We start from the raw sequence: 14,790 nt of genomic DNA, 5'->3' as shown, positions 1-14,790 counted from the left end.
AAATGAGAATTAATTTATATAAATAGAACTAAGTGCGGTTTTGGATGACCCATCCCATTCTCATTCATATGTGTCATTATTATTTATTTATTTTAATCATTTTAAATAATCATTTTTAACCATCACCACCTCCTTATTTATAGGGTGATGATGAATGGTAAAAATATTTTTGCAATTGGTTTTAAAAATGGAAAATAATAATAACTTCAATATAAAGTACAAGAGTTCTTAACAACTTAGATTAAAATGGTAATAATTTTTGAAAACTAATTAAGAAATTAAAATTTATTACTATATCAAATTCTAAAAAAAATTGAACTTTTAAAAGTATAAGGTAAGTTCATATATATATTTTTTATCATTTGATAAAATGAATATTAAAAACGAAAATTCGGATGAATGCACTCCATCTTTTAAAAACATGAAATATAACTTGTTTTTTTATTAAAGTAATCTTCAACAATTTTTTTCATCCCTATCTTATATCAAACACATTATGGATGAAAAGTTTTAAAATAAAAATGTCAAAATAAGGTTATTGGAGTTGGTTAGAGTATCCGGTGGGGTAATGGTAAATGTGAGAGAAATAAGGGGAGTAGTTTGAGAGTTTTTAAACTATCCCAAACTGCCGTTATTTAAATAAATAAAATAAATGAAAAAATAAAAGAAATCTCTTTGTGAGAATAATCTCTCCTTAAAAAAAAAAAAAAGGAAAAAAGAGAGAAGATACATTTTCTTTACTCTCCTCAAAACAAAGAAAGAAATTAATAATAGAATTGTTCTTTCTCCAAAACAAAAAGTCTTTTCTCTTAATATTTTTATTTTTATTTTTTATTTTTGGATTTCTTCATGAAACTAAGGTGGCTCTTGTGCTATGGAAAAGAAAAGAATAATTCTCATATTCTAAATTTCATTCATAACTTGAGACGAAAAAATTAGTCACCGAAACAACCTATTAGGATTTTTAGGCTTTTCACAAAGTAATTCGAAAACCTTATTTTACATCAAATATTATAAATGTAATATTTAGAATATATTTGGTAGTGATTTGAGGAAGTGTTTCTATCTTTTCTAACACTTACAAGTTTTTATCTTTCAAGTATTAAAAATGGTATAAATACTTTCACAATTACTGTCATTTTTAGTATATTAAAGCGTTTTTCAAATATAAGTATTATCTCATCTCTTCTAATATAATATATTTACTCTTTTTTTAGAAAAAGGAATTTCTACTTTTATATGAAAAAAAATTATTTTTAAAAACAAAAATAAGAAAGAAAGGTATCCCAATGAGGTACAAAAATAAGAAAGAAAGATACCCCAATGAGGTCTTAGATAGCTAATTACATTGTCGTGTAAGTAAGATGATGAAATATATAGAAAAAAACTAGGGTCATTTATTATCAATAGAGTACTGTCACACCCTATAATATCTGCATCAGAATTTATGGGGACTGTCTCAAACACCCAAAGACAAAGACCATTGCTTGAGAATAAGGATGATAATGGAAAATGAGAAAGATCAAAATGAAACAAATAGAATAAAAGTATTCAAATACAAATCCACCGTTGATGAAGATCAGGTGAAGGAGATGAAGGAGATTAGAGCGTCTCAAAAAAACACAAATTTATGAGTAGGGTTGTTTGAGAACTATTTTTTAGATTAGTTTTCTTGTTCTTCAAAAAAAAAAAAAAAAAAATACAAAAAATAATTAAAAATTATTTTCTATTTTTTTTCTTAGGAATAGAAAATAAGGTGTTTTTAAAATATATATTTAAGTTATTTTTTATTATTTTCACTTGTTTTTTAAGGGTTGTTTTAAGAAATAATTATATAAACATGTAGAATGATTAAAAATAAAACAATAAATATAAAAATTATTTTTAAAATTTATTTAACAATATTAAAAATATTTTATATTTCAAAACAAATTTTGTTCTATAAAAATTAGAGAATAATTTTTAAAACTTGTTCTCAAAAACTATTTTTCAAAATTGATTTCTAAAACAATTCCCAAATAGATCTTTGTTTGTAACTATTTTTTAAAGTGGTTGTAAAAAATAGTTTTTGAAAACTGTTTTTTTAATATTTTGTATAATAAATATTTATTTAAAAACTTAAAATGTTTTAAAATTATTTTCTATATTTTAAATTCTATATTTTGAAATATATTTTAACAAAATTTTATATATGGATATCGGTGTTATGATCCAAGTCTAAGTCTTGAAAAAAAAAAAAAAAAAGATGACATATGTTCTTGTAGACCCCCTTGGAGGTTGATATACCGGGCAGCAGTGGGGGCCCTCTTCTCCCGAAAAAGATCAGCAGCATGGGCATGGCAGAGGCCATGAGTTGGAAGAGCCCATACCTGCTGAGAGATGAACAGGGAAGCAGGTCCATGACTTGCGGGAGGGGTTTTGGGACCGAAAGGAAGGAGGCTTCTGGGGGGGCTTTTTGAAAGAGGAGAAGAAGAGGCTTGCCAGAAAAAAAAAAAAAAAGGGAGGGTAGAGGGAGGTCACGCGTGAGGCTTTCAGGTAAGAATATCTTGAACTTGAAGCACCCACATTTGCTAATGTCTGGTATATTTTCTATCAATCTGTGAGTATGTCTCTGTTGCTTGCTGGGGGCACTGAGGGCCACAGGTGTGGTTCTGATTGAATGGGGTCACTTGAACGAAAGGCTCTGTTCTCTTTTGTTGTTTCTCGTTGATGCCTATTATTTTTTTGTTTTTGTGTACATGCATGGCTATCCAATGCTCTGCCCAGAATTCATTTTTTTTATATACCCTGAAATTCCCCCGCTCCCGTGCATGGAGCTTTGTGTGCACAGTCGTCTTCGCCCTCTTATCCTCCACTTCTCCCATAGTGTCTATATATATCACCTCTCTTCAAGACCCGGCTTCGAGATTTTCTTTTTCCCCCATCACCTTTTCTCTCTCCATATTATCACCATACCCATACTATGCCCGTTTTCCATTAACACCTACCCCCGACCATAGGTTCTACTACCATGCTTCTCGCCCTATTCTTCCTCTCCTTGCTCACCATTATGCCCATAGTTCAGGCAGCCTTCACCCGTGTCTCCATCACCAGATCCGCCACTCGCAGCGTTCTCATCAGCTGCATCTCCCCCAGCACCACAACTCTATCCGCCATTCAGACCCTCTTTGACGTCAAACACCTTCGAACTCTACTCGGCACTAATTCCTTTCCGACCTCGACCTCACCGCGCCAAAGCGTGGCCGCGAAGGATAAGGTCATCATCCTCTTCCGCCGCCGCTGCTCGAACGGAACCAGAACCCCGAACCATCGACTGGTGTGCGCTGTGTAGAAGGGCGACGGGCTGTACCATATCGTGGCGGAGGTGTTCGCGAGACTGGTGGCGTATCAGGAGATTCGAGCGGTGGACGATATTCTGGACGTGAGCTTGATTGGAGTAGGATAAGGGTTGCGGATTCCGGTGCCGTATGGCTGTGGTGAGGTGAACAGATCGAGGACGATGCACCACGAGCACGTAGCGGAAGTCGGGAGCTCCATGGGGATGATTGCGGAGGAGTGTGACACCTATCATGAGACGTTGTTGAGGCTCAACGGCATCACAGATCCCAAGGATCTTCAGCCGTGTAACGTGCAGGTGTGATTCTGGGGAATAGTTGGGCATTACAACGTGAGCCATCCCAGTCCGAGCATATTGATAGAGGATACTGTTCTCTTTAACAAATGGGCTGTGTTGGTGATGCTTCGGGCTTGTCCATGGCGCGAATGCGGGCTCGAGTTGGGGCTCAGGCCCAAAGTTGATGATGGAAGGCCCCATTTGCTCTTTGTGATTGCCACTCTCATAGCCTAGGTCCATGATGAGTGAGCCCATATAGCTACCTCATGTCTTAACAATTGTTAGTTTTAAATCTTTAGCTTTATTAAGTTATTAATTTACTCATGCATTTCCATTTTCCATTTTTATTTTATTTTATTTTATTTTTATTTTATCTTCACTAATTTAGTTAGCTCAAACTTAAAGACAAATTATTAATTATATTTTCATCTCAAAACTTATACTACTCAACTTCACCAACTTAAACATTATGATTATTAATTATTATTATTATTATTATTATTCCGTATGTATCTACTTATCACATTTTAAAATCTCATTCGTTAAAACCTAATTCTAATTCTTCAAAATATTTGTTTAAATCATATTTTCATAAATCAAATCATTATCCCGTATTATTATTTATTCAAAGTCCAATCTATCAAAAGAAAATCACATGTTTTAATTTAATTCCTCAAATACTCTTTCAAATCTCATATTTATCAACTAGAATTATTATCCTATATTCTCCTATCTATCTATGCCAATCCTTCAAAAATCCTAAGTTTTAATTTAATTCTTCAGATGCTTGTTTAAATCTTATTTTCATAAATCGAATTATTATCCCATGTTTATTTAGTTATTTAAAATCTAATCCTTCAAAAATCCCCTGTTTTAATTTAGTTTCTTCAGATACTTGTTTAAATCATATTTTCTTCAATTAGGATTATTATCTCATATTCGTCTATTTATTTAAAACCTAGTTCTTCAAAAATCTCTTGTCTTAACTCAAATTTTCAAATCCTAAAAATTCTACAGTTCGTCTAAATTTTATCCTCATCAATTAGAATCATTATTCCATGTCTATTCAAAGTCCAATCTTCCGAAAGTCCCATGCCTTAATCAAAACTTAAATCCCAAAAATTCTACTATCCATCTTTATTCGCCTAAATATTATTCTCGTTAATTAGTATTATAATCCCCTACCTACTTATTTATTCAAAGTCATATCCTTTAAAAATCCAACGCCCTAATTCAAATTCTCAATTAGAAAAATTTCACTATTCTCCTTTTTATTCGTTTAGACATTATTTTTGTTAATTAGTATCATCCTTTCGTGCTTATCTATTTATTTCAATCATTAAAATTTAATTCTTCGAAACCGGATTTTCATATTTAACCTTGAGACTAAAAAATTCCGCCATCCATTTTCATTCATTCAAATATCATCTTTGTTATCATTGTTATAAATTTCACGTTTGCTTATTTCTTTCTTCTAAAAATTCCAATGATTAGAGTCCATTTGTTCAAAGACCCGACTTCTCAACTCAATTTTCAAAATCTCACTATCCACTTTCATCCGTTCAAATATCACTTTCGTCAAAAATCCAATTTTCCAATTCAAATTTTAATCTCACAGACCCCACTATTCGCTATTCATCCGTCCATATATCGTTTTGGTTAATTAATAACATTATTTTATACTTACCCATTTATTTCTCTTAAAAATTTCAATCATTAAAGTCTAATTCTTCAAAATTCCGATTTCTAAATGTAGCTATTTGAAAATCCAATTGTCCTATCTCCGAACTTAATCTTCAGTTTCCCATGCTCTAATTCCCGTATTTACCCTGCTACTTATTATTATCATTATCATTATCACCTTATTCATTACTTCTATAGATTCTGCCATCAAATGATTTCTAAGATCTTCGTTTTTTTTATATATACATCAACTTCCATAATTTCTACGTCCCAAGTAACTTACGATTCTGATCCCTTAAAAAATTTTAACTTCCATAATCCCAATTTTCGTAACTTAATCCTTCTTAACAATCCCGAACTTTCGAATAATTCTTCAAAATCCTAATTTTCTTTCAAATTTAATTTCTAAAAGTTCTCACTCTTATATTTAATTCTTAAGAATCCAATTTTCAAATAATCTCTAAGATTCCGATTCTCAAATGAATTTCAAAAACCCAGTTTTCCTTCGAACAATTTTAATCTCTGTTTAGTGATGCATGTGATGTGTTTTGTGCTCTATATGGTGTACTAACCCCCTCTATTGATAGCGCATGGCGGCTCGTAGCTCGGGTATGTACTCATTTTCTCTCTAATCGTTGTCTATGCATGTCTCAATTTTTTATGTGTGCTTGATCATTCAGGATATTCATTGATTTACTCATCAATTGCCACGTCAGCTTCATTTTATTAGTAGAGACCCGACTTTAGGGACTTAGAAGGGTGCTACGGTCCTTACCGTACCTTCCCGATAAGTAACCTGACCCCCGAACCCGATCCGGTTTTTCGAAGACCACCTTTTTCCAAATAAGGAGTCACACTTAGGGTTTTTCTTTCTTATTTTGTTTACCCTTTTAAAAATAAAACAAAAATAAGTGGCGACTCCAAGTCAGTTTTCTTAATCAAATAAAATTAATTTTTCAAAACCAAAATCGAGCTCGCCATCGAGTGGGAAACGCATGAGCCGAAATGCGGGGTCCACAGTTCTATTGGATCTAAAAATTCTTTTGTTTTTTAACATAATGAAATATGAAACCATAGGCCGCCAAAGACACTTAAACAGAGGGTAAGTTAAGAGTTATTATAGAATAAACATCTTATATATTTATATAATTATTTTTTAAAATAGTTCTTAGAAAATAATTGAAAATAATAATAATAAAAAAAAAAAACTAAATGACGTTTTTATTTTAAAGTCAAATAATAATTGATGCAACCATGAGTATAAAGTCGAAGAACCCACATTTCTAATGATATTTTGTTAACCTACGTTATCCAAATGCCCAAAAGAAAATTTTGAGTGCAGTGGGGGAAAAACATTTTTAATAAATTGTTATAAATTTGAAAATATTTTTCAAATTTCTATAAATCTCAAATTATTTCATAATTACTATTTTTTTATAAATGTTTTTTAAAAGAGTCATACAAATATATATAAAAAAAAAAAATCCACATTTATTAGCATTGACTTTGCCAAAAAAATTAACTCTATATTCACTTTATTAGCAAAATGATTATGAAAAAAAAATATATCAATAATATTTTTGTAGTGCCCGTCACTTGGAGATAAAACCACACGCAAATATCACAAGAAAGAGTAAATCTTACAGTGTTTCCCAATGCAATGTGTTGAATTATAAAGTCTGAATCAATTTTATTGTGTTTCATTCAGAATGTCGGGATTGAGTTATCTAGGCAGCTCATATTAATTTATACAATGATTGATGAATTTGCTTCTATTATATATTAAACCTTTTTATATTTAGGGTTTTGTTTTATGAGAGAGTATGACCATAATTGACAGATTTTTTTCTAGAATTTCATCATTGCAACTCTTCTCTTTCGTTCTAATCAGTGAATTGTTGAATGTTGATATATTTCATGGACGTAGAGAGGTATTGATCACCCAATCACATTAAAAATTTTGTTTTTTTTTTCTTTCGTTTGGTTTGATTAATAAAACGAACCACCCAATTAACAATGGCCGGCCCCATGTGTTCCGTACAAAAGCATTCATTGCAGTGTCCTTGCAGACTTGTAAAGCTCTGTCCATTAAGTGAAATAACTTCAAAATTCTGATGAATATTGATTCAATATGTCAGCCACATTGAATTCTACTTGCAGCCCTTGCTTGTATTTATGCATGGGGAGAAGCTACCTAATATCGTAGTTGTGAAGGTATTATAATATAAGAGTGAGCGTTTATGTAGAGAAAATGCTGATAAGAGGTCACTCATCATCAGGTCTGTTGAAGCTTCTTTCTATTTCCATGGCCGCCATTGCATTTGGCCATGCCATGGGGGAAATCAGTTTCGAAGATGACTATCCCTGTCGAGGAATCCTGTGCATGTGGGTGTCTCCGCCGCCAGTGTTAGACCCTTGTGGGCCTCTTGGTGGTTGCAGTTCTAGTCCCACACCGCATCGCAGGTCGTCTAAGAGTGCAGGACAGTTTGGAGCAGCGCCTGGTCCTTTGGAAGGACAACCATCTCTACCACCGTCAGTTTGGGAAGCTCCACCGCCGCCGCCGTCATCAACACAACTGCCGCCGCTAACATCAACTGCACCGCCGCCAATTGTGCCGGATGATCCTATTGCTGCACCACCTACTTGTTAGAGGGATGGATGAGATCATCCTTAATGCTATGTCTGAACCCCTACTCTTGTTAATGTTACCTTGTCTAATCACCTTCTCTTGTCTAATCCCCTACTTTTTACTAAAATAATTTGCTTTGTGATTCCAAATAAATCCAAAATATTTAACTTTTTCTTAATACTAAAAAAGTAATAAGGAGAATTGTGTTTTTAGCGCAGGTAAGCTTGATAATTGAGGTAAGGTTTTCCTTTTACTCATAATTAAACTCAAAACCCAATGAAAAAATAGAAATTAAGAGGAAGGATATTGTCTTTAAAAAAATCCCTAAACTACCCTTAACTATTAAATGAAAAAACTAACCAATCACCCCATCTTTCTCATTCTCTCTTTGACTCTTTTACCCTTCTCTCACCTATTTATTTGTGAAACCAAGTTGAATAATTTCTCAATCATTTTTCTCCATCAATTTGAATATGAAAGATAAATATTTAAAAATTATTATTGCCAAATGTATTTTTGAAGTAAATAACTTTTAAATACCTCATCAAATATATATTTTTTCAAACTTACATAATATATAATAAATTATTGTAAAACGAGGATAAATGTGACTCAAATAAAAGTAGAGACAACTATATATTACTTTAATAATAAATATAATGGAAGGAAGGAATCAAAGAAGAGAATGAAAGCAAGAGAGAATACGAGAGAATAAGAAATTCTTTCTTTTTTGGGGATACTTTTGTATGAAGGATGGAAGGCCTTTTATAGGCCTCACAAAAGTGTTCCATTAATATCAATAAATGGAGACATCAATGGAGACTTTATAATGTTTTAATTCAAGTTTTAATGCAAAGGGGACTTTAACTAGTGATATCCACCCTTGCATTCACAACACTCCCCCTTGGGTTTCCATCACACCTCATTAAAACCTTGCTAGTAAAAAACCCTATGAGAAAAACCTAGTAAAGGAAAAAGAGTACAATATTCTTATAATTCTTTAAGTTGCTTTTTGTAAGTTAGGATTGTCTCATTAAAAACCTTGCCAGCAAAACCCAGTGGGACAAAACCTGGATGAAGGAAAAAATAGTACAATACACTAACACCCTTTTACAAGCATACTCCCCCTCATGTTGACATCCTTGAGTTAACGCATTCCAATCTTTTATATTAACTTCTTGAATGTTGAGGTTGACAATGACTTTGTGAATAAATCTGCTAGATTATCACTTGAGCGTATTTGTTGCACATCAATTTCACCACTCTTCTAGAGTTCATGTGTATAAAAGAATTTTGGAGAAATGTGTTTAGTTTTATCTCCTTTAATATAACCCCCTGTTATCTGTGCAATGCATGCAACATTATCTTCAAAAAATATTATCGGGTCACCTTTGATAGAAGAGAGTCCACATGATTCCCAAATATGCTGAATCATAAATCTTAGTCATATACATTCACGACTTGCTTCATGAACTATCAGTATTTCTGAATTATTTGATGATGTGGTCACCATTATTTGATTGACAAATCTCCATAAAATAGCAATACCATTGCAATTAAACACATACCTTGTTTGTGACCTACCTTTATGTGGATTTAAAAGATATCCTGCATCTGCATATCCAAGCAATTGTTGCTTTGATTCCTTTGAGTAAAATAAACTCATATAAGAATTTTTGCTAAGATAATGCAATATATGTTTGATATCAATGTCTTCGAGTTGGAGCAGAACTATATCTTGCTAATAAATTGATAGAAAAAGCAATGTCTGGACGTGTACAATTAGCAAGATACATAAGCACACCAATAGCACTATGATATGGTACTTCAGGACTAAGTACTTCATCATCTTTTTCGCAAGGACGAAATGAGTCATTTTTCACATCAAGTGATCGGACAACCATTGGAGAACTTAAAGGATGCACTTTATCCGTATAAAAATGCTTCAAAACTTTCTTAATGCATGTTGATTGATGTACTAAAACTCCATTTGGAAAATGCTCGATCTGTAGGCAAAAACAAATTTTTGTTTTTCTAAGATCTTTCATCTTAAATTCCTTTTTTAAGAAATTTGTTGTTTTGTGGGCTCTTCACGAGTTCTAACAAGATTTAAGTCATCAACTTACACTGCAATAATTGCAAATTCGGTTTCTGGTTTCTTAATGAAGATGTATGGGCATATAGGATTATTCACATACCCTTCTTTTAGCAAATATTCACTAAGGCACTTATACCATATGCGTCTGGATTACTTTAATCCATACAAAGATCGTTGTAATTTGATTGAGCACATGTTACGAGGTTTTATACTATTTGCTTCAGACAATTTAAATCCTTTAGGGATTTTCATCTATATATCATTATCCATGGATTCGTATAAATATGTTGTAATAACATCCATGAGATGCATATCCAATCATTTTGAGATTGTCAAACTAATTAAGAAACGAAATGTGATTGCGTCCATGACGAGAGAGTATGTTTTCTCGTAGTTAATACCAAGTCTCTGCAAGAAATCTTGTGCTACTAATCATGTTTTATATCTTATGATCTCATTATTCTCATTGCACTTTCGTACAAATACCCATTTGTACCTAACAGGCTTTACATCTTCAGGTGTTTGGATTATAGTACTAAAAACTTCTTGTTTTGTTAATGAATTTAAATCTGCCTGCATAACTTCTTTCCATTTTGGCCAATCATTTCTATGTCTGCATTCTTCCACATTTCGTGATTTGGGATCTTCATAATTTCTTATGATATCGAAGGCTACTTGGAAAGCAAAAATATTGTTAATAACAATATTATTTCTATCCCATTTTTCTCTCGTGCATACATAACTTACTGATATCTCACAATTTTCAGGAACTTATGCCTCTTCAGGGGCTTCTTGTTCAATATGTGTCTCTTCATGGGCTTTCTGCATTATTTGTGTCTCTTCTAAGGTTATAGATTTATCAATTTTAAACTAATCAGTCATTTTGATGGCCTTTTCTAGAGAGCTAAGTTTTTCTTGTGTTCTCCTCTTCCAAGGAGTTACATCATTTGAGCCAACAAGTCTACCACACTTCAGGAGTATTTTAGATTCATTTGTTAACTGTCCTTCAAGGACATCAATCTGTGCTGGAGTATTTGCAGTCGGGATATGTGACTTTGTCACTTTCTTTGTATCAACGAACGCATCTGGTAATTGATTTGCAATATTTTGCAAATGAATGATCCTTTGAACTTCTAGTTCACATTGATTTGTACGAGGATCAATATGGGTCATAGTAGATGCCTTCCAACTAATTTATCATCGTTGTTCAAGAATCGATTTTTCTCCTCCTAATGATGGGAAAACACTCTCATTAAAATGACAATCAGCAAAGTGGGCTGTAAAAACATCGTCTGTCAAAGGTTCAAGATATCTTATTATGAATGGAGAATCAAAACCTAAATAAATCCCAAGTCTTCATTGGGAACCCATTTTAGTGCGTTGTGTAGGTGCAATTGGTACACATACTGCACAACTAAAGATTCGTGAGTGAGAGATATTTGATTGTTTTCCAAGCACAAGTTGTGAAGGGGAGTATTCATGGTAAGTCGTAGGTTGAATACGGACTAAAACTGCAACATGCATAATAACATGTCTCCAGGCGGAAGTAGGTAATTTGGTTTACATTAGTAATGGTCGAGCTATTAATTGGAGACATTTGATGAAAGATTCTGCTAAACCATTTTGGATATGAGTATGAGCAACTTGATGCTCAATATTTATATCTACTGACATGCAATAGTCAATGAATGTTTGAGAAGTAAATTCGCCAGCATTATCAAGATGTATTTTTTTAATTGGATAATCTGGAAATTGTGCTCGTAATCTGATCATTTGTGCAAAGAGTCTAGCAAAGGCAACGTTATGTGTAGAAAGGAAACAAACATATGACCACCTAGTAAAATCATCTATTAAGATCATAAAATAACATAATGGTCCACATGGTGGATGGATAGGCCCACATATATCCTCATGTATTCTTTCTAAAAAAACTGGTAACTCAGATATGACTTTAGTAAAAGATGGTATAATTATCAATTTACCTTGTGAGTAGACAACACATGAGTATTCATTGGGCAAAAGAATCTTTTAGTTCTTTAGTGGATGCCCATGTGAGTATTTGATTATTCGATGCATCATTGAAGACCTTAGGTGACCTAGCCTATCATGTCAAAGGACAAAAACTTGTAGGTCATTCAACTTCTGGTTCATGACAACATATGATTCAATAAGCTTTATAATTGTATGATACAACCTAAAGGAGAAAGCCAAGAGTTTTTTCATTAAAAGTTTCTGGCCAGATATAATGAAAGTAATATGAAGATATTCTACATTATCTTCATTCATAGTTTCAATATGATACCATTTCTGCGGATATCTTTAAAGCTGAGCAAATTTCTTCTAGATTTTCTAGAATATAAAGCGTCATTTATATGGAATCTAGTTCCATTTGGTAGAGTTATATTTGCTCTTCTAGAACCTTTAACTAAGTTTGTAGTACCAGATATGGTACTTACATTAGATTTTATTAATGTCAATTTGAGGAAATATATTTTATCTTAAAGAATTGTGTGTGTAGTTGCATAGTCTGCGAGACATACATCATCCTCATTAATCTTGAGACCAAATAACACATGGATTTTAGATATAACCAATATTAAAAAAAAAAAAACAAGGCATAATGTAAATAACAAAAGGAAATTATATGTGAATATAAGACATAATAATATATTATTTAATATATAAAGTAACGTCAATCAATGTTAATATTCTCATCATTTATTAAATGGTCTGTTTTTTCACTAGGACCTCCAAAAAAATCAATGTCATAGTAGGTTAGGTCCAATCCATCACCATCAGTAAACTTCATCTCTATCACTTTTTCTTTTACTTTTATTGATGCTTGGTAAAGGTCGACCAAATGTTTAGGCGTACGACAGGTACGCGACCAATGTCCCTTCATGCCACATCTATAACAATTATTCTCATGGTTCTTAAGAGGATTATTTTGTAAACACTTCCCATTTTCTTGTTTTGCCTCAATATTATTCCACTTCTGGTGGTGCAATGAGGTTTTCCTTTTATGAGAATTTGATGAATTATTACCATAAGAACCATGGTATCGAGGATTTCTTCCACGACCACGACCACGTCCTCATTCTCATCCACATCCACAAGTTTGGGACGATATTGCATTCACTTCAGGGAATGGTTCAGATCCAATTAGACAAGACTGATGATTTATCATCAAAAACTCATTATTTTGTTTAGCAATAAGAAGACATGATATTAATTCAGAATATTTTGTAAATCTATGCTCTCAACATTGTTGGTGCAAGAGCACATTTGAGACATGAAATGTAGTAAAAGTTTTTTCTAACATGTCTTCTTCTGTGATTTTTTTTTTCTCCACACAACTTTAATTGAGAGCTGATTTTGAAAAGTGCGAAGTTATATTCACTAATAGTTTTAAAATCCTGCAACCTCAGGTACATCCAATCATATCGAGCTTTTAGGAGAATCACAGTTTTATGATGGTCATATCTTTCCTTCAAATTACTCCATTGAGTAAAAAGGTCATTTACCATAAGATACTCATTTTTTAAACCTTCATGGAGGTGATGGCGAAGGAAAATCAACGCTTTTGTGCGATCCTCTAGGGATGCTTGATTTTCTTCTTTGATCGTAGCTCCGAGATTCATTGCATCAAGATGTATTTCAGCATCAAGGATCCAAGATAGATAATTCTTTCCCGAAATGTTAAGTGCCACAAATTCGAGTTTTATGAGATTCGACATTGTCAAATAACTTCATATATATAACAAAACAATATTATTAGAATCAGTTATAATAAATTGATAGCATTGGTATAACTTTTGATTATAAATAAAATCAAATAATTTGCTTTAACTTTTAACAATATATAACAAAACAAAATCAATAATAATATAAATATATATAATTTTATTCTATATAAACAACTTCAAGTTTAAGATACGAGAATTACTTTTAGAGCAATTCATGCTAATAATATGTTGTAAAACGATGATAAATGTGATTCAAATAAAAGTGGAGACAACTATATATTACTTTAATAATAAATATAATGGAGAGGAGGAATCAAAAAAGAGAAATGAAAAAGTTGAGAGAATGAAAGCAAGAGAGAATACGAGATAATGAGAATTTCTTTATTTTTTTTGGATACTTTTGTACGAAGGATGGAAGGCCTTTTATAAGCCTCACAAAAGTGTTCCATTAATATCAATAAATAGAGGCATTAACGGAATACTTTATAATGTTTTAATACAAGTTTTAATGCAAAGGGGACTTTAACGGCTGACATCCACCCTTGCATTCACAACATAAATATTATTTTTTATTTCAAACTTATATTATTTCTCATATATATTAAACAATTTTTAAACACCTCACAAAATATTAGTATTCTCTTTTGTTTGTTCTAACTTGCAAATTAGATATCATCAAATATATTTTTTTTTCAAACTTTTAGAATATATAATAAATATTTTTTAAATACCTTAGCAAATATGTTTTTTGTTTCTTACTTACAAAATAATAAATGTGGTGTACATTATTTCTCACATATATTAAATAATTTTTAAATACCTCATAAATTTTTTTTCTTTCTAACTTGCAAATTAGAGACATGGTGTTTATTATATCTCATATTATTTCAAAAATAATGTAAACACTTACATGCATATATATATATAAGAAGACAATATTTCTAAGACTATGTACCAACCTTCCAATAATTTTGAAAGCGTAAATAGGGTAATTGGTGGAATTAAAGTCTTCAAGATATTC

The sequence above is a fragment of the Vitis riparia genome, chromosome 9, assembly GCF_004353265.1.
Source record: "Vitis riparia cultivar Riparia Gloire de Montpellier isolate 1030 chromosome 9, EGFV_Vit.rip_1.0, whole genome shotgun sequence".
NCBI classification, from domain to species: Eukaryota; Viridiplantae; Streptophyta; class Magnoliopsida; order Vitales; family Vitaceae; genus Vitis; species Vitis riparia.
This window is presented reverse-complemented; position numbering follows the sequence as displayed.